Source organism: Lemur catta, unplaced genomic scaffold (genome assembly GCF_020740605.2).
Source record: "Lemur catta isolate mLemCat1 unplaced genomic scaffold, mLemCat1.pri scaffold_65_ctg1, whole genome shotgun sequence".
Classification (NCBI taxonomy): Eukaryota; Metazoa; Chordata; class Mammalia; order Primates; family Lemuridae; genus Lemur; species Lemur catta.
Genome location: NW_025423864.1, coordinates 1,160,170 through 1,179,915, shown reverse-complemented (window position 1 = coordinate 1,179,915; position 19,746 = coordinate 1,160,170). Strand labels below are relative to the sequence as shown.

Genomic DNA, 19,746 nt, shown 5'->3' with positions numbered 1-19,746 from the left:
GTAAACTTTCATCAGATTTTTAAAATCTCTAAAAATCATTTACAGTCAGATTCATGAAACAGACTCCAACAAACACTCTTACATACAGGTTTCTGATAACTTTAAGGACAATTGACTAAACAAAAATTTCCGGAACTCTGCTAAAGAAATGGATGGATTCATGATACTACTAATGGAGATTAAGCAGAACAAATGTTGACTATATGACATTGAATACCTGATAAAATCATGTCCATATGACTTTTATTTAAAACATTTTTGTCTACTTGAAATGTTTGTTTTCCAGATTTATTACCAAATCTTTGACTAAAATATCATATTTGAAAATATGCATACAATGCCTGACTTCAAAGGTCCCTAGACTTAAAAAAAGTAAATAAAAACTCACTTTCTGTCAGAGCCAGCATCCTTACAACAGTAAATAAAACCTGAAGTCTGCCTTGGTTTGGCTTCCTAGCCTTAAGAAGTTATTAAACCTGAGGTTTCTATGTGATCAATATAGAGAAAAAAAAGTTATACTTCTAAAAAAAAAACAGGTATAATACATTCATTATATGACTGTAGCTCTGTATACTATTTTCTTAATTTTTTCGGGTTCTTCTCATCCAAATTTCTTACAAAGAATTACAAAAAGGCAAACTTCTTTGTGCCTTAACCCCTATACGTTGAAAGTAGATAAATTTCAAGAAACAAGTCTGTGGGTAATGTATGGGCCACACAGAAATTCACCAAACTATCTGATGCTATAGCCAGAGACATGGAAATGTAAACCAGGACAAGTTGAACTTCCCATGCTATAAACGGCTTTTCCTAAGTGGTTGAAGCAAGACTCCATATAATAATTCTCACCACGTATGTCTGGACTTTTTAATAAGTTCAGCTGATTACCTTTAAAATTAGTTTCATGGTTTAAAGCTATGATTCAAACTGGGCTTATTATTCCATTCTGATTTTAACTTTGTTCTTTTTGTCTGCCTAATCTCTGTAAATCCAGCTCTCTTCACAACATAATTTGCCTAAATGCTTCAAGATAATTTCTGATGCCTGTGGAACTGATAAGATGGAACTTGATGCTGGAATCCAAACAGCTGTGCTCAGAGAACATGTTTCCTTCTGGCCTCTTTGTTACTGTAATGTGTCCTGGGTCCCTGACAGGGCCTCATACTTTCCCCTGACTTGGGACAGAGACCACCAGGACAGGTTCATTTTCGCACCTGTCAGGTGCCAAGGGACAGGGTTTGGCACTCAGTTTTTTACCATTTTCTGCACAATTTCCCACGTGCCTTTGTGGCACCCCGACATGACTGTGTGATCTCTGGGTTAGAAGCTATGTCTTTACAGTCAATTACATTCTTAAAGCCTTCATGGGTCCCTTATTACCCTGTGGGTGCAAAGCAGTGTTTTCAGGGTATATGTGCGTGTGTCTGTTAGAGTATGCATGTCTGTGTTTGTGACTGTGTCTGTGTGAGAGGGACACCAAGGTGAATGAGACACACCCTGCTTTGAGGAGCTCCGACTGGAAGATAGGGCCATCCAGGGCACAGGTGACTGTGGTGGGAATCAGACATGTGGTGGAGATGGGGTAGAAATCTGGGAAGGGGTGGGAAAAAGCTCCGTGGATTGACGGGCCTCTGGGCTGGGGCTTAGAGGTGAAGCACATCTCACCTGGGCACAGTGCAGGGGACAGGTCTTCTGAGGAGGGAACTGCTGGAGCCAGGCTCAGACGGCAGGGCCAGGTGTGTCCAGGGTCAGAGAACTCCAGTTTGACTGGGAGTTCTCAGAGTCTCCTTTGGTACTGGGACATCTGATGTGGTCACGAGGCCCAGGCCACAGACCGAACCCTCCTCTGTGTCCAGGAGGTCGGCAGGAGCCAGGAGGGGACATGGCGGCTTGGACTCCCCAGAAGCCACACTGGGGGCCCAGGAGATTCAGCTGTGAGGTGTGATGGAAGATGGGGCATGGATGTGCTCTGGCTGCACCTATGTTCTCAGGGCCCCCCGCCAAGCACTTCTCACCCCTCAAGCCAGGGGCCCCAACTGAAGTTTTGGGGGGAAGCCACAGCCCACAGCTGAGTGAAAAAACTGGGCACAGACTCTGATAGGAGCACACCCTGATTTTGTCAACCCATGTCAGTTTATTTTCCCTCACCCCAGAAAGTTCAAGGCAGAATTGAGCACAAGCTGAGGTCCAGGCTCTGAAAGAAATCCAGGTGTTTCCCTGTAGGAGCACGTCGTAAAACCAGCACACACTCCGGGCCCCAGATGCCCACTCCTTCCTACCAGGGGAGCCCATTCATGTTCTCGGTGAGAAGGCACCTCCCAGAGGTGGCCACCATGCAGCATCTGATGTGACTCAGTGCCCCTTAGGCCGCTGTGTCAGCTGGACCAGCTCCCTCCCATGCTCGAACTGCTGTTGGCCGCCTCATGGAGCAGGGACAGCTCCCACTCCAGGTCTTCAATCCTCTGAGCGAGGTGGACTCTCCTCACCTCCAGCTCCAGGGCCTGGTGGCTCTTCAGGGCCCAGGGTCCCAGCTTCTCTCCATATGGGCCACTTGTCTCCAGTGGGTGAAGTTTATCTTCCTGCCACTCACAAGGGGAGATGCTGGGAGCCACCTGGGAATGACAGATGCACAACATGGACAGGTGACCCCTGAACGCTCTCAGCTCACTCTATCCTGAGCCCTCTCTGTGGTCTTGGCCCTGACTTTTGTCATTTAGACACTCTCTAGGCACCAACATCCACCCCAAACATGGGAATATGCCAGTGAGCTCCCTCCAGGGACTGACCTCATGATTAACAAATGAAGACACAGTGTTCACAAGTTTCTGTCACCACAGTAATGCACAACAGTGGCCAACTATATCATTATACAATTGTCATGTTTAATAATTTAGAATGATTATTGAATAATTAAATCTCAGCATATTTTATAATCCCTCATCTAATCCTAATTTTCCCTTCCTTAAAACCAGGGATATTTGTATAGAATGTATTTTTAAGGATGATCACCTGTTACTTTATCCTCAACGAGTCATGCTCTTCTGGCCCCTCAGTGCAGCTGAGGACAGGCTGCTGCACCTACCTAGTCCCTCTGCTGTCGAGCTACCTTCACGGCTGCCCGTCTGAGGTGGACGGAGGGCGGGTTCACAGAGGAACTGACCCCTCAGCTTAGAGCAAATGCTGTGGAGGAAGTCCAGATAAAGCTCAGGGCAAGAATGATTGGTGCGATGAGATGACAGGAAGCCAGCATCTGCATTTGGGTTTCCTGAGGGGACTCACCTCTGGGGCTCAGGGACCCTGGAAGGCCGTGAGAGACACAGTTCCCGCAGCCTCACTGGGAAGGGCATCTGTGCCTCTCGTGGCCAGTCCTTGGGCCACACCCTGCCTTGTCTGCTCACAAGAGAAATGTCCCCTCAGCTGTTTGTGAACACAGGTGCCCTTCCTTGTCGTTTCTGTACTGAGAGGTCAGTTTGACCAAGAAGAGTTGATATTCCAGATCTTCAGACATCAAGACCCAGATACCCACGATGTTCTCCTGAAACTCTCCACATTGAGGGACCAACCTGACTTTCCCTGCTGAGTAAGAATGAGAAGAAAACCTGCCCCTTGGCCCGGACTCCTGGGGTCACCGTGGCAGAGGGTGTTCCCTGGCAGGGGAAGAGGGGATTCTGTGGTATTTCAAGGTATCCCAGCCCAGACGCCCACACTGGGAAGGCGGATGTGAGAAGGTGCCTATCCATGCCCCTCCGCCACCCAGGGTGCTTCGCTAATTTTAGCAACGCACGGACGAGGCTGGGAAAAGTGAGGCCCTGGGCTTCGGTGTGAAAGTCCAGGGGCCCAGAACAGAGGATTAAACATGACCCGATAGCAAAGTGGGGACAGGACACACAGTTAGAGATAAATGACATAAAAGGTGCCAGAAACTTCAAGTCTGGTTGAATAGTATCTTATACAGTATGAAAACAATCAAACTGGTGAACTAACACCCAAAGACTGGCTGTCAGCTTTAGCAAATAAAGTTGGCTTTTTTGCTTTACTTTTTCTTTTTTTTTTTGAGACAGAGTCTCGCTTTGTTGCCCAGGCTAGAGTGAGTGCTGTGGCATCAGCCTAGCTCACAGCAACCTCAGACTTCTGGGCTTAAGTGATCCTCCTGCCTCAGCCTCCCGAGTAGCTGGGACTACAGGCATGCGCCACCATGCACGGCTAATTTTTTCTATAGAGATTTTTAGTTGGCCATATAATTTCTTTCTATTTTTTTAGTAGTCATGGGGTCTCGCTCTTGCTGAGGCTGGTCTCGAACACCTGACCTCGAGCAATCCACCCGCCTCAGCCTCCCAGAGTGCTAGGACTACAGACGTGAGCCACCGCGCCCGGCCTTGCTTTACTTTTTCTATATTTTTAAGGAAATAAAGTTATCTTGAGCTCAGTGCAGACACAATGGCATGATCACTTCTATCTTTCATCCTCCTTTCTTCTCCATCCATTCATGTGTCTGCAGCTAGGACAGGGAACAGCCTGGATGGAAGATGCATCTTGCAGAAAGCTCCTGGTCCCAGAGGTGTGCACTATTAATTAGGCTACATCTACAACAGCCATTGTTAGTGCTCCTTTTCCATGCTCGTCCTCAGTATTTTCAGGCTGTGAATTTAGAGAGTTTCAACCTAATCTGACGGTGTGGGCTTCCCTGTCTCCAGCCCCAGCTCTAAGCTTTCCATTCATGAAACCAACAAAACAGAACCTGACTTTGACTGGCGGACATTCTGGTCAGAGCTGGCTATTGCAGTCCCAACACCTCTCTGTGGAAGGGGCCGTGACTCCATGGGTCCCACCCCCCTGGACACCTTAGGAGCTGAGATGCTCGTCTGCTGGGCTTACCACAAATGTGCTGCCTTCACCTGGGGGCAGTGGGTCTGGCTCATCCTCCTCTTTCTGGAGCTCCAGGGCTGGAGAAGAGAGCTGGAAGAACTCCTCATTCACCTCATGCACAGTGTCTTCCACATGCCATATCTTTCTCTAGAAACAAGGAACATGTGGTCTTTATTACTTTCATTTGTATTCTAAGATCATTGAAAATTTCTTGTGCTCCTACTCCATGATTGACAGCGGGGTCAGTGCAGGGCACACAGACTCAGAGTCAGGTGCTGCTCTCGGACAGCTGAGCATCTGAAGGCAAGGGGAGCCAGACCTGCAGCCCAGCACAGCAAAGCAGTAAAGCTAATTGTAGAGAGATACACCAGGCACTGCAGGAGCAAAAAGCAAGACACCTAGTCCAGGAAGGATGGTCAGGGAGAGCTTTCTGGAGGAGGGAATGTCTCAGCTGAATATTAAAAGTTGGACAGGAGTTAGCAGGGTGGAGAGAGGGAGAAGAGCATTTTAGGCATTTGGGTAAACACAGGCATGAGAGAGTATAGGTAACATTGATGTATTTGTCCATCTATTCATTTGTCCACCCATTCGTTCATCCATCCATTCATCTAACCTTTCATAAATGAACTGAACCATCCATCTACCCATATATCCATCTAGCCACCAACCCACTCGGTTATTTGTCCATCCATATATCCACCCATCTATCCACCCACCCACCCATTCTCTACCCAGCTATCTATCTATGCTTCCATCCATAAGTATAGAAAGACTTACTATGAACCCAGTGTGTATCAAGACAATGGTCAGTTATGGGACACTATTAGGGAACTTCCATGGAGTTTATAAGCTGTGAAGAAAGGCAGACATATGGCAAGAAATTACATGTGAAGGGGGTTATGTGAGTGGATGTTTGGGTTGCAGTGGGGATTAATTAAAGTTCATTTGGCAGTAGCATAGAATTTGTCAGGAAAAGTGTCAAGAGATGATGCTAGAGAAATGAGGGTGGCATGCTTTTCTTACATTGTGGGGTCATCTAAAGGCCAATTTGGTAGAACCTTTCTTTTGAATAGAACCTTCATTTTCTAGGGAGGGTCAATTTGCCCAGCTGAAATATGATTTATCTCAGACTCTCCATAAGATAGAGATGATCATGTGGCCAGTTTTGGCCAAAAAGATGTAAAAGGCAGTGTTGCCGGCCTCTAAATGATGGCTTTGTTGTCAGGCTGGCCTCATAAAATGACTGCCAGCAGCACGCATGCTGGCTACTCCTTCACATCCAATGACAGAGCAAAGGCCAAGGACAGTTGTTAGAACCGGTGGTTCTAAAACCATATGGTCTCAAGTTTCACTCTGACTGGGACACCCTGATCCAATTTATGTAACTAGGAAAGTGCCATTTCCTGATTGATTTGCATCTGCATCAATCACTATGACAGGGAAATGGGATTATTCCAAGTGGTTTAGAGCAACCAGAGCCCTCCTCTGGATCTGAAGATGAGGTTTCCCCTTCTAAACACCATGGCTGTCGCTCGAAGGAACTGAAAATGGATGGTAGAACAACTTCAATGTTTGCTACAATTAAAAAAATAATTTTTAGCTATTTAGTGCAGTGTTCCTCGTTGCCTTTTTTTCATTTTAAAGTTATCACTTATTTTACTACATTAGACACTTTCCAAATAAAATATCATGCTTTAGCATCCACAGGCAGGCATAGCTTAGAGTGAATTAATGGAAGCCAAGACATTAGCAACAATTTCAGAATATCCAGGTTGGCGGTCTTGTCTTCTCTCTCCAATTCCCCTGATTTTTCTCTCCCTCCATTTTCTCAATGATCTTTTGTTTTCCCTTTCCTTCCACTTATAATCCTGTTTTTCTCCTCTCAATATGACTTTTAACATATGCAAACATAACTGGATGTATAGTTAGACATTTGCCTACCTCCCACAAGTTTAGCTAAAGCCTCAAAGCTGTTGACACAGGTGACAATGTCCTCCCACAGAGGAACTACACATGCCCTCTCAGGAGTTATTCAGAGGAAGCCAAAATCATCCATTGCTCATGTCCCCGGCATCCTGTGAAAGAGAAAAATAGAGATTCATTAGAAAGAAAGTTCTACAGAGGTGAATTTATAGGTAGAGATGAGACAGGGATGGTCTCACCCCCCCCCCCCCAGAGCCAACTGAGGAAGACTTTCAAGTGACTCACTCAGAGAGTGCCGGTGCTTGGCAGAAGGGGGAGCTAGTATCTTATTCTCCAAATGGATATATACCAAGAGCCACAGTCTAGGAGTTTGGAGGGTGAAACAGGGGAAGAAAGAAGAGAGTAAAAGAACAAATATTGCCCATCCTTCCCACCGCTGAACCTCAAGGTTTAGGGGCAGGGTTGAGCTGGGCTGAGGGTGGAGAGCTTACAGGAAACCTTTAAGTTGTATGCAGGATGGAAAGTTGGACTGAACTGGGCTTCCTAATACCTGAAAACACCACTCTTCAATAATATCCCCAAAAGGCCCCGCCGAAGCTTTTTTCAAGAATTGAGAAAGAAAAGTCCAAAAGAATACCATTTTAAGTTAGTTGCGGAAACATTCCTTAAAATTTTACATTACCTTTTTAATGCGAAGAAAAAGGCAGTTTCCTAATTCTACCCTACTGAATTCAGTTATTTATTAAGCAGGAGGAGTGGCTGCCTGAGCCCACAGAGAGATGGAGCTGAGCTTCTCTGGCTTGTGCCCTGAACACCAGCAGGGGAGGAAGCCCGGCACTGCTGGGCACAGAGCAGAATGTACGTAAACAGCTCACTGCCCCTGGGAAATGGCAAATATTTAGCACATATGAAATATTTCAATTTCAGAATTCTGACAAGCAGAATTGTAATATACATAATATCCAAATTACTTCTGACTGGTAGAACTGTGTAGAATAAAGTAGAATTTTTCCGTTGAGTCTTTTGTCAAAACATGCAATTACCTTCCTGTAGGAAAAGAAATTCACTTGGGATCAATGAAATCAGCCTTAAGAGTGTAGAGAATGTATTTGAACAAAATTATTATTAGCCTAAAATGAATATGGATAAATACCTGATACAAAATAATCACCAAGGCCCGGCACGGTGGCTCACGCCTGTAATCCTAGCACTCTGGGAGGCCGAGGTGAGAGGATTGCTGGAGCTCAGGAGTTCAAGACCAGCTTGAGCGAGAGCCAGACCCCCTCTGTACTAAAAATAGAAAAATTAACTGGGCATAGCGTCTGTAGTCCCAGCCACTCTGGAGGCTGCACCAGGAGGATCGTTTGAGCTCAGGAGTTTGAGGCTGTGGTGAGCTATGACGAGGCCATTGCACTCTAGCCCAGGTGACAGAGAGAAACCCTGTCTCAAACAAAACAAACAAAAAAACCCCACATTACTCACTTGGTATGATTTATACTCAAAAAATCCCTATCACTTTGAATCCATTATATTTGAAATCTCCAAACAACTTTCAAATATTGAAAAAAGACACATGCCAGAGCTCCTGCCTAATAACTTCCAAGTGGAGAGTTTATGGATAATTCATTCTCACATTCCGTAAGCAGGTAGCATACCCGCGTACATTATGACGGTGGAAAACATGAAAGGGAAAAGCCAGCGACAGCACTGCTCATTCACAGTCAGCACAGCAGTGGGCTGGTGACAGTTTTCTAGGTGACTCTCAGGGAGGCTCCAACCCGGCGGCGCTGGGTCAACGTGATTCCTTAACCCCGGCCCTTACAACTACACACCACTGTGATGCGCTCCGAAGCTGATTACAAAAGCCTGACTGCTTGGGCACATCAAGTACTTGGGCGTCCTTTTATATTTTTCTCCCACGGAACACGAAGCCTGACACCTGAAACTCGTCTAACCTTGTTCGGGGGCTTTGGAGTTTTTATTACTTTTAAAGCCCACTGGGCATAGATTCAGTTTCGTGTGTGCTGTGTATGCAAGACCAGCCCATCTCCCGCATGCACGGGGAAGAACGCCTGACAGTCAAGCGGCTCCGTCTCCCGAGTAACTTTTTTATCGGTTAGTCCTGAAATTTCCACAGGCAGCAAACGTCAAGCACCGGCCTGGCCACGCGCACAGACCGGGCCCTGGCGCCTCCCGGGCGGATCTGTCCACCCTGGTCCCGCCCGGCCCAGCCCCGGCCCGCTCCGCCCGGGGCCCTGACCCGCGCCCCCCTCGCTGGCTCCGGCGCAGCAGGGCGCCTCGTCGCGAGCGCGGGGCTCCCCTGACCGCCGCCGCGCGTGTCCCGAAGCCGTCCCTGCCCGCGCCCGCCCGCCGTCCCCACCCGGGTCGCACCCACGCCTGGCCTGGCGGCCGCACCCCAGTCCCCCATCCGAGGCCCCCGCAACTCCCCCAGAGGCCGCGCCCGGAGCCCGTCAGCGCTCCCGGAAGGGGGTCCCGCGGGGGACTGAGCTCGTAGCGTCCTCTCCTCTCCAGACACCTTCTCCTCCAGCCGCGCTCACCTGGCCGGCTCCCGCCGAGGGGCCGCCCGCCCGCACCCCGGGCCGCGGCGGGAGTGGGGCTCGGTGGGTCCGCAGTCGTCAGGGCGCGGGGCGGGGGCTCCCTCTCGCCGGTCAGGCCCGCCCTTGAGTTTGACCTTTCCCCCCAGCCTGGCTGTGGGGAGGGGCCGAGCGGGCGCGTGCATGTCTCTGTGTGCGTGCGCGCTACCGGGCAAGGGGCCAGGGTCGCTCCCCGATGCCGGCGTCATTGCCATGGCAACGGCAGCCCATACCCCCCCCCCCAGTTTTCCAATTCCTGTCCCCACCCACCGTGTGTGTCCCTGGGCCTCTTGTGCTCTCTCACAGGAATGCACGCACTCTCAGAGCACTGGGGCGTTGGGAGGTCATCTGGGCCTCCTCGCTCCCGGTCCCTCTATCTCTGCCTCTCGAAGTTCGACCAATCCGGTGAGAAGGAGGTGTGGGCGGGGCGGGCTCGGCTCCCAGAGAGGTGTGAAAAATTTCCCGATGCCGAGTGAAAACTGTTCCAGAGCGACAGAGCATGTCCAGTAGCAAAAGGGCGCGCTGGAGGCCAGTTTAGGGAAGAAGAGGAGGTGGCGGCATTGGGGTAGGTGAGAGAAATGTTAGGGCAGGTACTCTGCTGTCAGATTCGGACCCCGTGGATTGGAATGTAGCTCCGCCGCCGTCTGGCTGTGTGACCTGGGGCGTGCTCCTTAAACACTGAACTGCACGTCCCGGGTAAAATGGGGTTGGTGAGTAAAATCGACCGCTGTTCTTCCAAGGATCGAAAGAGAGAATGTGGGAAACGCCTCACCTGGCAAAGGGTAGAACCTAAACGCCTGGGTATTATTATGGAGCCCACATCCTCCGTATTTCACAGATGGAGGGGACAGGGGACTTAGTCAAAACTTAAGGGACTCGTTCCAGGTCAGGTAGTGGCAGAGAGCCAGGCTTCCAGTTCAGTAATCCTCGTCCTACGTAGCCTGTCTTGTGCGGGGGCATCACAAATCCCGTGTGATCTGTGCGTCACTTCGTAGTCTTGCCTCCTTCCCAGCCCCGCGAAGGTTTAAAATTCCGCACATAGGGTTGAACAGCTTTGGGGCAACTTTTAGAAATTCAGCTTCTGAATTTGCCCCTGAACGACCAGCAGAACGGTGCTTTCCTCAATTCCCTTGGGGCCGCTGCATTTCTTCTAAAGTTTTGGTTAAAGCGTAAACACAGTAGCAGGGACCTCCAGGACCTCCACAATCCCTAGCTAGTGGAGGGACGGTAACTCGGTTAACCAACATTTACCTAACATCCACCAAGCAGCAAATGTATTGAGCACCCTAATGCTTACCCACACCCTAATCCCTAACCCTAACCCTAGTTCTAACCCTAACCCATTCACCATTGTTTCTTAGGCCTGAGTACTACTCCATGGTATACATATACCACATTTTATTAACCCACTCATGTATTCACGTGCACTTGGGTTGTTAACACCTCTTCGCAACTGTGAATTTTGCTGCAATAAACATTTGAATGCAGATGTCTTTTTTATAGAATATCTTTTGTTCTTTTGGGTAGATGCCCAGTAATGGGATTGCTGGATCAAATGGTAGGTCTATTTGGATCTCTTTGAGATATCTCCATATTGCTTACAACAGCGATTGCACTAATTTGCAGTCCCACCAGCACTGTATGAGTGTTCCTATCTCTCTGCATCCACACCAACATGTATTGTTTTGGGACTTTTTGATAAAGGCCATTCTCACTGGAGTTAAGTGATATCTGATTGTGGTTTTGATTTGCATTTCCCTGATGGTTAGAGATGTTGAGCACTTTTTATATGTTTGCTGGTCATTATTCTGTCTTTTGAAAAGTTTCTGTTCATGTCCTTTGCCCATTTATTGATGGGGTTGTTTGATTTTTCCATGTTGATTTTCTTAAGTTCTATATAGATTCTTGTTACCAGCCCTTTATTGGATGTATAGAAAGCAAATATTTTCTCCCATTTTGTAGGCTGTCTATTCACTCTAATGACAGTTTCCTTGGCTGTGCAAAAGCTTTTTAATTTGATCAGATCCAATTTATTTATTTTGGTTGCTGTTGTGATTGCTTTGGGGATCTTCTTCATAAATCCTTTACCTAGGCCAATGTCTAAGAGACTTCCCAACATTTCTTCCAGAATTCTTAAGATTTCATGCCTTAGGTTTAAGTCTTTTATCCAATGTGAGTTGATTTTTGTGAGAGGTGGGGATCTAATTTTAATCTTCTATGTGTGGATATCCAGTTTTCCCAGCACCACTTATTGAATAGAAATTCTTTTCTGCAATGTATGCTTTTGTGTGCTTTGTCGAAGATTAGATGACAATATGAGGATGGTATTATATCTGGGATCTCCGTCCTATTCCAAAAGTCTGTATCTCTGTTCTTGCGCCAGTACTATACTGTTTTGGCTGCTATAGCCTTGTAGTAAAGATTGAAGTCTGGCAGACTGATGCCTCCCAATTTGTTCTTTTTGCTTAAGATTGCTTTGGCTATACAAGGTCTTCTCTGGTTCCAGAAGCAGTGTAGAATTATTTTTCCTAAATCTGTAAAGGATGATGGTGGAATTTTGATATGGATTGCATTAATTGTACAGATCACTTTAAGTAGAATGGACATTTTAACAATATTGATTCTACCAATCCATGAACACGGTAGGGATTTCCATCTGTGCACATCCTCTACACTTTCTCAGTGTTTCATAGGTTCACCCTATACATATCTCTCACCTCGTTATATATATTGTTAAATAATTAATTTTCTTTGATGCTATTGTGAAAGGTGTTACATTTTTTATTTCATTTTTGGCTTGACTGTTATTGGCATATATGAATACCATTGATTTTTGTGCATTAAGTTTGTATCCTGAGACTTCACTAAATTTATATATCAATTCCAGGGGTCTCTTGTTTGAATCCTTGAGATTTTCTAGGTATAATAGCATATCATCAGCAAAGAGTGAGAGTTTGACTTCTTCTGCCCCTGATCAGACACCCTTAATTCCCTTCTCTTGTCTGATTGCTATGACAAGCACTTCCAGCACTATGTTGAATAGAAATGGAGGTAGTGGGCAAACTTGTCTGGTTCCAGTGCTAAGTGGGAATGCTTTCAATTTTTCCCCTTTCAGTATGATATTGGCTGTGGGTTTATCATATATGGCCTTAATAATTTTAAGGAATGTTCCATCTATGCCTATTTTGTTAAGAGTTTTTAACATAAAAGTGCACTGTATTTTATCAAATGATTTTTCTGCATCTATTGAGAGAATCATATGGTCTTTATTCTTTCTTTATTTATGTGGTAAATTACATTTATAGATTTGCATATGTTGAACCATCCCTGCATCCCTGGGATAAAGTGGACCCCACCCCCTGGTCATGGTGAATTACTTTTGTAAATGCTCTTGGATTTGGTTTGCTAAAATTTTGTGGAGGATTTTTGCATCTATATTCACCAGTGATTTTCATCTGTAGTTTTCTTTCTTTTGCTACATCTTTTCCTGGCTTTGGCATCAAGGTGATATTGGCTTCACAGAATGAGGTGGGGAGGATATCATCCTTCTCAATGTTGTTGAATAATTTCTGCAGTATAGGTGTGAGTTCTTCTTTGTAAGTTTGGTAAAATTCAGATGTGAATCCATCTGGTCTGGAACATTTTTTTCTTGTTGGAAGACTTTTAATTGCTGCTTCAATTTCTGTGCTTGATATTGGTCTGGTCAGGAATTCTATTTTTTTCTGATTGAGCCTAGGTATGTTCTGTGTAAGCATTTGGAACTTGAAACTTTTCTCTAACTTTAAGACTGTTTCCAAAAGTTAATCAGAAATAAACAAATGAAGGAATGAATGATCAGAAAAATGAAAAGCCTTAGGCAAATTTTATTTCTCCAAGAAGAAAGAGTCATATAAATCAGTGCTTAAAATTAAAATTATAAACAGCTAACATTTTGGCAGTCTGAGGATGTAAAACTGGCTTTCATTTGCAAGACCTACTTAAAAGTCTTTCACATTGTATATTTTTTTTAAAAAAAAATTGGCACATATTTCCATGATGCTTTCTAAAGAATGTCTTCATTTAGATTTGACTCATCAGTGAATCTAGAGAAGAAGCTCTTCCACAGGAGAATATCCAGCAGCATCTGGAAAGGAAAGACAGAGTATTCTTTACCTAACAGATTTCATTGGAACTAAGTGAAAGTGAGTAAAAAAGAGTCAAGAAGTTTATCAGCATGTTAATAATAAAAAATATGTATGTACAAATGTAATATAAAATTATTATTAAATATAATTTGCCTGTAGTTGCACATTGAATTAATTGTCATTGTGGTTAGGTATCAGAGCTTCTGCTTTTCTGAGTCTTCATTCACTTACTCAACAACCATGTGCTAAGGTACTATGACAAGCACTGGTATACAAGGTAAGGATGATAGAGCCACATCATTGACCTCGATAATCATATAGTATACTATGAAAAACAAAACAGACAAATAGGCAATTTCCATGCAGAGTCATAGAGACTATAACAAGTTTAAAAGAAGGCACAATTGGAACACACAGAAGGGCCATATGTCTAAGTCTTCTCTCCAACACTATAAACTTTTTGATGCAGTGATATGGAAGTTGATAGCTGAGAGACAAGGAAAATGTGTGCCAGATAGAGGGCAGCAGCAAATGCAAAGTGCTGGATGTGAGGAGGAATGCTGTAGAATTCTAAGTAGTGGAGTTTAGTGAGATGCTACGGCAAAGGGGCAGAGTAGGTACGTGGTAAGAGATAAGGCTGAATAAACTAACAAGAACCACATTAATATGGGTGCTTTCTCCCATGCTAAGAAATATGGAACTTTTTCTGAGGGCAAAAGTACACCAATGATATAGTGAATGACTCATTTACAATGTCACCCGTCAGGTGACTGCATGTGAACTGCAAGTGCTTGGCTAAATGTTGCTAGTGAATCTGGGGTCTTTTGGCCTGAAGTTGCTAACCTAAAGGTAGAAAGTTGATGATGCCTTGGTTTTCTGAGAATAGTTCCAGTGTGCTGGGTGACACACTGACAGATTCATGAGGATGGCAGGAGTAAATAAAGTGTAGAGCCAGAAAAAAAAAAAGTTACATACACTTCATGAGATTTGTAAAAAGCTATGAAACATGATGATGCAATCACGAGGCACAAGTATACTCTTCAGTATGAATGCTAGTGTTTTCACGTCTTTAATTACATGTGTGGATGAGGAAATATTTAATGCAGTATCTATTAACCAAACAATAGAGAGGAAAGCCACTTGTTTTTTACAGTTGATCTCAGAAATCATTTTGTTAATCTCAATTTCATTCATAAAATTTGACAGGATACCTTCTTCCAGTTCTATAGTTATTTCTTCATAATATTCCTGCCGCATCTCAAATAAGTCAAATACTATTTATAATATTTAGGTAAATCAGATATATTTTCATGAGACGATTGCAAAGACTAAACTTCACTTGAGAAGTGCTTAAATAGAAAAATAATCACAGAAATAAAATAAAATTCCTATTTATTTACATGCAGACAATAGAGAATATATATGTGTGATGCTACTTACATTCATCTAATAAAAAGCACAATTAATATTGGTCTATTGAATATACATCATTTCAAAAGGGTAGCATTTTCTCTTATTAGTACAAAGGGTGCAGAATTCAAGTAAGATTTTCGCATGAATGTGTTACTTTGTAATTCTTAGAAAAATCCTGCCTTTTATATAAAAGTATGATGAGTCCTTCTCACTTTGATGGATTTTTCCTTAAAATTAAGTTGCTATAGTCCACTTCTAGAAAATTAAAATTTTAAAATATGCTTTATGCTGCTAACTTTTTAGCTCAAAATCTTAAATATACACATGAGGAAAGTGGCACTATCATAATGTCATGTGAATATTGTGGCAGAGATTAAATAAAAATATTTTGCTGTCTGTATTATGACTAACGTTTTTTCATATGAACACAAAGAGTTCATAAAATTTGCTTGAAAAAAGGAAAAATATGCATTACAGCCAGTTTTCAAACCTAGTTTCTTAGATTCATGATCTTCTAGAATTAGAATAAGGCAAAAAATATATGGTTCTTTAATTGTTACTTTGATTTATTTTCAGAAATTAGTACCAAGTTTCTGAAACATCTGACTACTTATAGATGCAATTATCTACTTGTTTATGAAATGTGTGAAAACATTTCAAACTATATTGTAAATGTTCTCATCTAGAAGTTTCTTATTTAAATCTTTTATATAAAAGATATTGTCCCTCTATCCTCCTGCCTAAGCCTCCCAAGTAGCTGGCACTGCCGTATGCACTACCGTGCTGAGCCTTTAAAATTCTCCCCCTAGTCAAAAATGGTGAAACATTGAACAAATATCTTAAACTGGGTCAAGTATACTTGAACTATTTTTTTTTCCTAAACAGCTCTACAATTACCATAGCTTTTCATTGTTGAATACATTTTGAGATTTTCCAGAAATAGATTCTTTGGTGAAATCAAATTTTGGATTGGGATGCTCTTCTTACATCTTCAGGGGACATGGGCACCATGTTTGGCATTCCATGGAGTTCTGGGTAGGAAGAATATAATTGATTCTGTTTGGTCATCATTGCTGTTTAAAGACTCTTGATGGTCTTTGCAATCATAGTCACAATCATTCAAATGATACCAACACAGAGAGACAAAAGTGAATGCCATTTTAAAAATTCAAATATTTGCTTGATTTAACTATTTAAAAAGTGCTGTGCAATTGCCCATCAACAGGCACATTTTACAGAATTGAGATAAAAATGGTATAATTACCATGGGGATTAAAGATGTATTACTACTTATGTGTAAGAAAAAGACAAATCTTTTAATTTAAAAAGAGAAGTTAATCTTTGTAGTTCTACAGGTTTATTTAATTCATAAAGCTTATTTATCTTGGATTCTTATAAATAATAAACATCCAGATGTGGTTAAGTGTTTGCATGCCAATCATTCCCTTATGATTAAGGGTGGAAAATTTGATATGGTAGAGGAAAACCTTAAAAGTGTTATGAATCACAACCACAGTCAAACTAAAATCAATTAGAAGGAAGCCAAAGCACCTCTCAATATACTTTCTGTTATTAGCCAATAAGATTCAATCTCTAAAATTTAACTTAAATGCAGCTTTTAAAGAAATTTAAAAAGCGTCATTTTCATTACATATATTGAATAGCATTAATATTACTACATGGGTATCTCTTAAAAATGAGAGCTGCAGGGACTTTAAGAAAATGGAAAAATTTCTCTTTCCTCTCTTTTTTAACACAGAAAATTATAACCTTTACTTAGCATGCATAGGTCCTTTAAAAAACTCAGTATTTCACCAAATAAAAACAAGTATTATATCAGAATTCGGAAACCCAAAGGAAAGAAGATAATATAACTAACCTCACTCAAGTTGTTCTTCATGCCGGTATGTGAAGTCCATGGGCAGGAAAAAGAGAACGTTGAGTATTCTTTTGAAGTAAATTCTCTGTGAAGACCTAAACCATTATTAAGATTGCCACCAGGAGGTGACTATAGGACTGTCCATGAGTGGTAAAGAAAGTTCTGGTCTCCTGTCTCCACAAAAAGATTGCTACTGAATGCTGCTAGTCTCTCAGTAGTTCTGTGAAGACTGCAAAAGACAAAGTTTAGTAGTTCATTTTTTTCCTAAATGATTCCTCAGTGATTATATTTTTAAAAAGTGACCTTGAGAGAAAATGGAATTTCCCACTAAATAGTGTTTTAACTCGGAAAATGTGTCACAGCATGCCGACTCTGTGCAGTTATAGTTTTGCAATTGTTCTAAAGAAGTATAAGCATTCCTAGGGGAATGTCTGAAAATAGTAATTCAAATGAAGTAAGGAGCAGAGAGAAATGTCTAACAATAATGTGAGGCTTAACAGGTAACACTTGCTGCCTTCTGGAATGGATCTATTTATAACATTCTTGAGGGTGTCATTAGAAATACTTGTATTTAAAGGGTTAGTAAGTGAAACATTACTAACCTATTGGAAATATGTTATTAGCTTGACTATAATGGCCATTCACTATGTGTAAGTAGATCAAAACACAACATTGTACTCCTTAGATACATACAGTAAAATGCTTATCACTAAGAAAAGGTAGAAATTATTGTATTTAGTAAGGCAGTATAAAGAAGTTAATATACTGAGTGCCAGAAACCACCAAGAGTAGCTGCAGTAATTGACTCTTTTGGTTTACTTTGTAATCTTTCAAAAAGTAGATAAACTATTTAGGGACTGGTAACAAGCAATTTTATAACAGCATCATTGTCTAAATTATAAGACTTCAAAAATACTTAGCTGAAAGCCTATTAGGTCAGGTTAATGACATGAGAATATTAAGGGGAAAGAAAGTCATAATAAAACAAAAAAGATGGAGAGATATAAACTGTTCTGGACTACCATTAAAATTATAGTATGTACTTAGCTTTCATGTCCCACTAATGTCATAAACCTGTCTCACTAAAAAGCATGTTTTCAAGGCAAATTAATGAACTAAATTTATTTTCTATTCCATACTTTGACTTACTTTTTAATTTTGTTTGACAAGTATTTTCTAGCTTCCAAGTCTAATTGATAGAGGTGCCTGTATTTTCCCAATTCAATATAATGAAAGACTTCTCAAGAAGTTTTCCTGTTGGAGACTTCAGATTCAAGATCTTTCATTCTGAGTTCCATCTGACTTCTAAGTGAAGTTCTCTGTATTCTTCAGATGCTGCTTGTGCCTGAATCAAATTAAAAGGATACATTTTTAGCAGTGACAACCTGAACAATTCTTGCATATTTGTTTCCTTCACTTTTAAATCAGACAGCCATTTTATTTTATTTTATTTTATTTTATCTTAAATTTTCAAGACAATGTCTCCTTCTGTCACCCAGGTTGGAGTGCAGTGGCCCAATCATAGTTCACTGCAGCCTCAAATTCCTGAGCTCCACCAATCCTCCTGCCTCTACCTCCTGAGTAGCTGGGACTGCAGGTGTGCACCACCATGCCTGGCAAATTTTATTACTTTTTGTAGAGATCAGGTCTCATTATGATGCCCAGGCTGGTATCAAACTCCTGGCCTCAAGTGATCCTCCCACCTCAACCACCCTGGGAGGCATGAGCCACTACACCCAACCTCAGAGAGCAATTTTAAATATGTGACAAAAGAAGCTGAGGTTTAAAACATTTAACATCAATTGTCAACTAAATTGATAATTTCATCTGGCTTATAAAGAATTGAATCATTCCTCAATTACTACTTATGTGATCTGATAATCCAAAGAAAAATAGGAGTAATTTAAAATTTGAACAATTTAACAGAAATACAATTCAAGAATATGGTACAATTTCTAAATCACAATTTTTTTCTTTTCCTAATAGTCTTCTTTTATGCTAACTGGCCCAAATAATCAAATGATTCTCTAAGGAGTATCAGCCTTCTCAAAGATCCATTTAGTTACAATGATGACAGAAACTAAAAAAGCTAAAGGGAGCAACAGAGGCAACCTTCCTTCTAGAAATCTACAAATCCAATTGCTGTAATGGAAACAGAGGAAACACACACAATGTACACATCAAAAATATAATGTGCAGTGAAATAAAGTAAGTGCATTTCACACTTAACTAACCTGTAAAAATAGATTGACTTGTTTGAATTTTTCTACAATACCTTTCTTGTGCTTTCTTCAATCTCTCACTTATAGTGTTCAACTTCACCACATTGAAAGCGCAAAAATCCTGTGGTGCTGGATGAAGGTTGGAGATATCAGTATATAAAGAGATGAATATACAGATTATATAGAGATATAAGTATAACCATGGGTTCATACACACACAAATTTTCTAGTTCTGACTGCCAAGAAGCAATGAAAATAAATCTTGGTTTCTATTTTTTTATCCTTCATTTTATTAGTTTTTTTTATTTCTTGGTTTCTAAATAACATTTTCAACTATAAGGAATCAGGTCTTTGGAGAAATGATTGATTCTAGAACCAGGCCAATGAAAATACCAGATGATCCTGGAGCATCCTGTGGTGCCAAAAACAAATTTAAAAAGTGTCCAAGAACAAAAGGAGAGGGCAGGTCAAAGAGGCATAGAGCTTACCTGAACAAGCTACCAATTGCCAAAGCTAGCACTATCTGAGCAACAACAAGAAATAGTGTGATATTGGGGGGTTATAATCCAAAGTGAAATATAAATATACATGAGTCATACTAATAAAAATAATATGATGGATAAATAAATGGGAGAGAGGAATCATCTTTCCTATGGAAGAGTTTCCAATAATTTATGTAGAAAACATGGGGAAATAGGAAATCACTATTAGAACACCACAGCAGT

The 19,746-nt window shown here is 42.0% G+C and overlaps 3 long non-coding RNA genes across 33 annotated transcripts in view; 1 reads left to right on the top strand and 2 right to left on the bottom strand.

The window, feature by feature from the left end:
- Positions 1-2,114: 2,114 nt before the first annotated feature.
- On the bottom strand, positions 2,115-9,677 carry LOC123629956. 4 transcript variants are annotated; one of them, XR_006732446.1, is made up of 5 exons: positions 9,348-9,362; positions 7,075-7,151; positions 6,808-6,941; positions 4,876-5,013; positions 2,115-2,612 (listed from the first exon to the last, which is right to left on the bottom strand). It is a non-coding gene; the product is annotated as an uncharacterized LOC123629956 (long non-coding RNA). The 4 variants fall into 4 exon arrangements; XR_006732444.1 differs by lacking the exons at positions 7,075-7,151; positions 9,348-9,362 and adding an exon at positions 9,654-9,677; XR_006732443.1 differs by lacking the exon at positions 7,075-7,151 and having other exon boundaries at positions 9,348-9,419.
- Positions 9,678-9,770: 93 nt separating this feature from the next.
- Positions 9,771-19,746, top strand: part of LOC123629954 — a 13,322-nt gene continuing 3,346 nt past the window's right edge. Inside the window, exons 1-2 of one of the 4 annotated variants that reach the window (XR_006732442.1) lie at positions 9,771-9,788; positions 13,447-13,564. This is a non-coding gene — a long non-coding RNA (uncharacterized LOC123629954). The other 3 variants (XR_006732439.1, XR_006732441.1, XR_006732440.1) reach the window with 3 other exon arrangements.
- LOC123629953 overlaps positions 13,232-19,746 on the bottom strand; it is a 25,755-nt gene continuing 19,240 nt past the window's right edge. For 23 of the 25 annotated variants that reach the window (XR_006732422.1, XR_006732414.1, XR_006732429.1 and 20 more), the window contains 4 exons: positions 19,075-19,150; positions 17,949-18,144; positions 16,800-17,028; positions 13,232-13,506 (listed from right to left, as the gene is read on the bottom strand). This is a non-coding gene — a long non-coding RNA (uncharacterized LOC123629953). Of the gene's footprint in view, positions 13,507-15,636; positions 15,952-16,799; positions 17,029-17,948; positions 18,145-19,033; positions 19,151-19,746 lie in introns of those variants that run through there. The other 2 variants (XR_006732437.1, XR_006732432.1) reach the window with 2 other exon arrangements.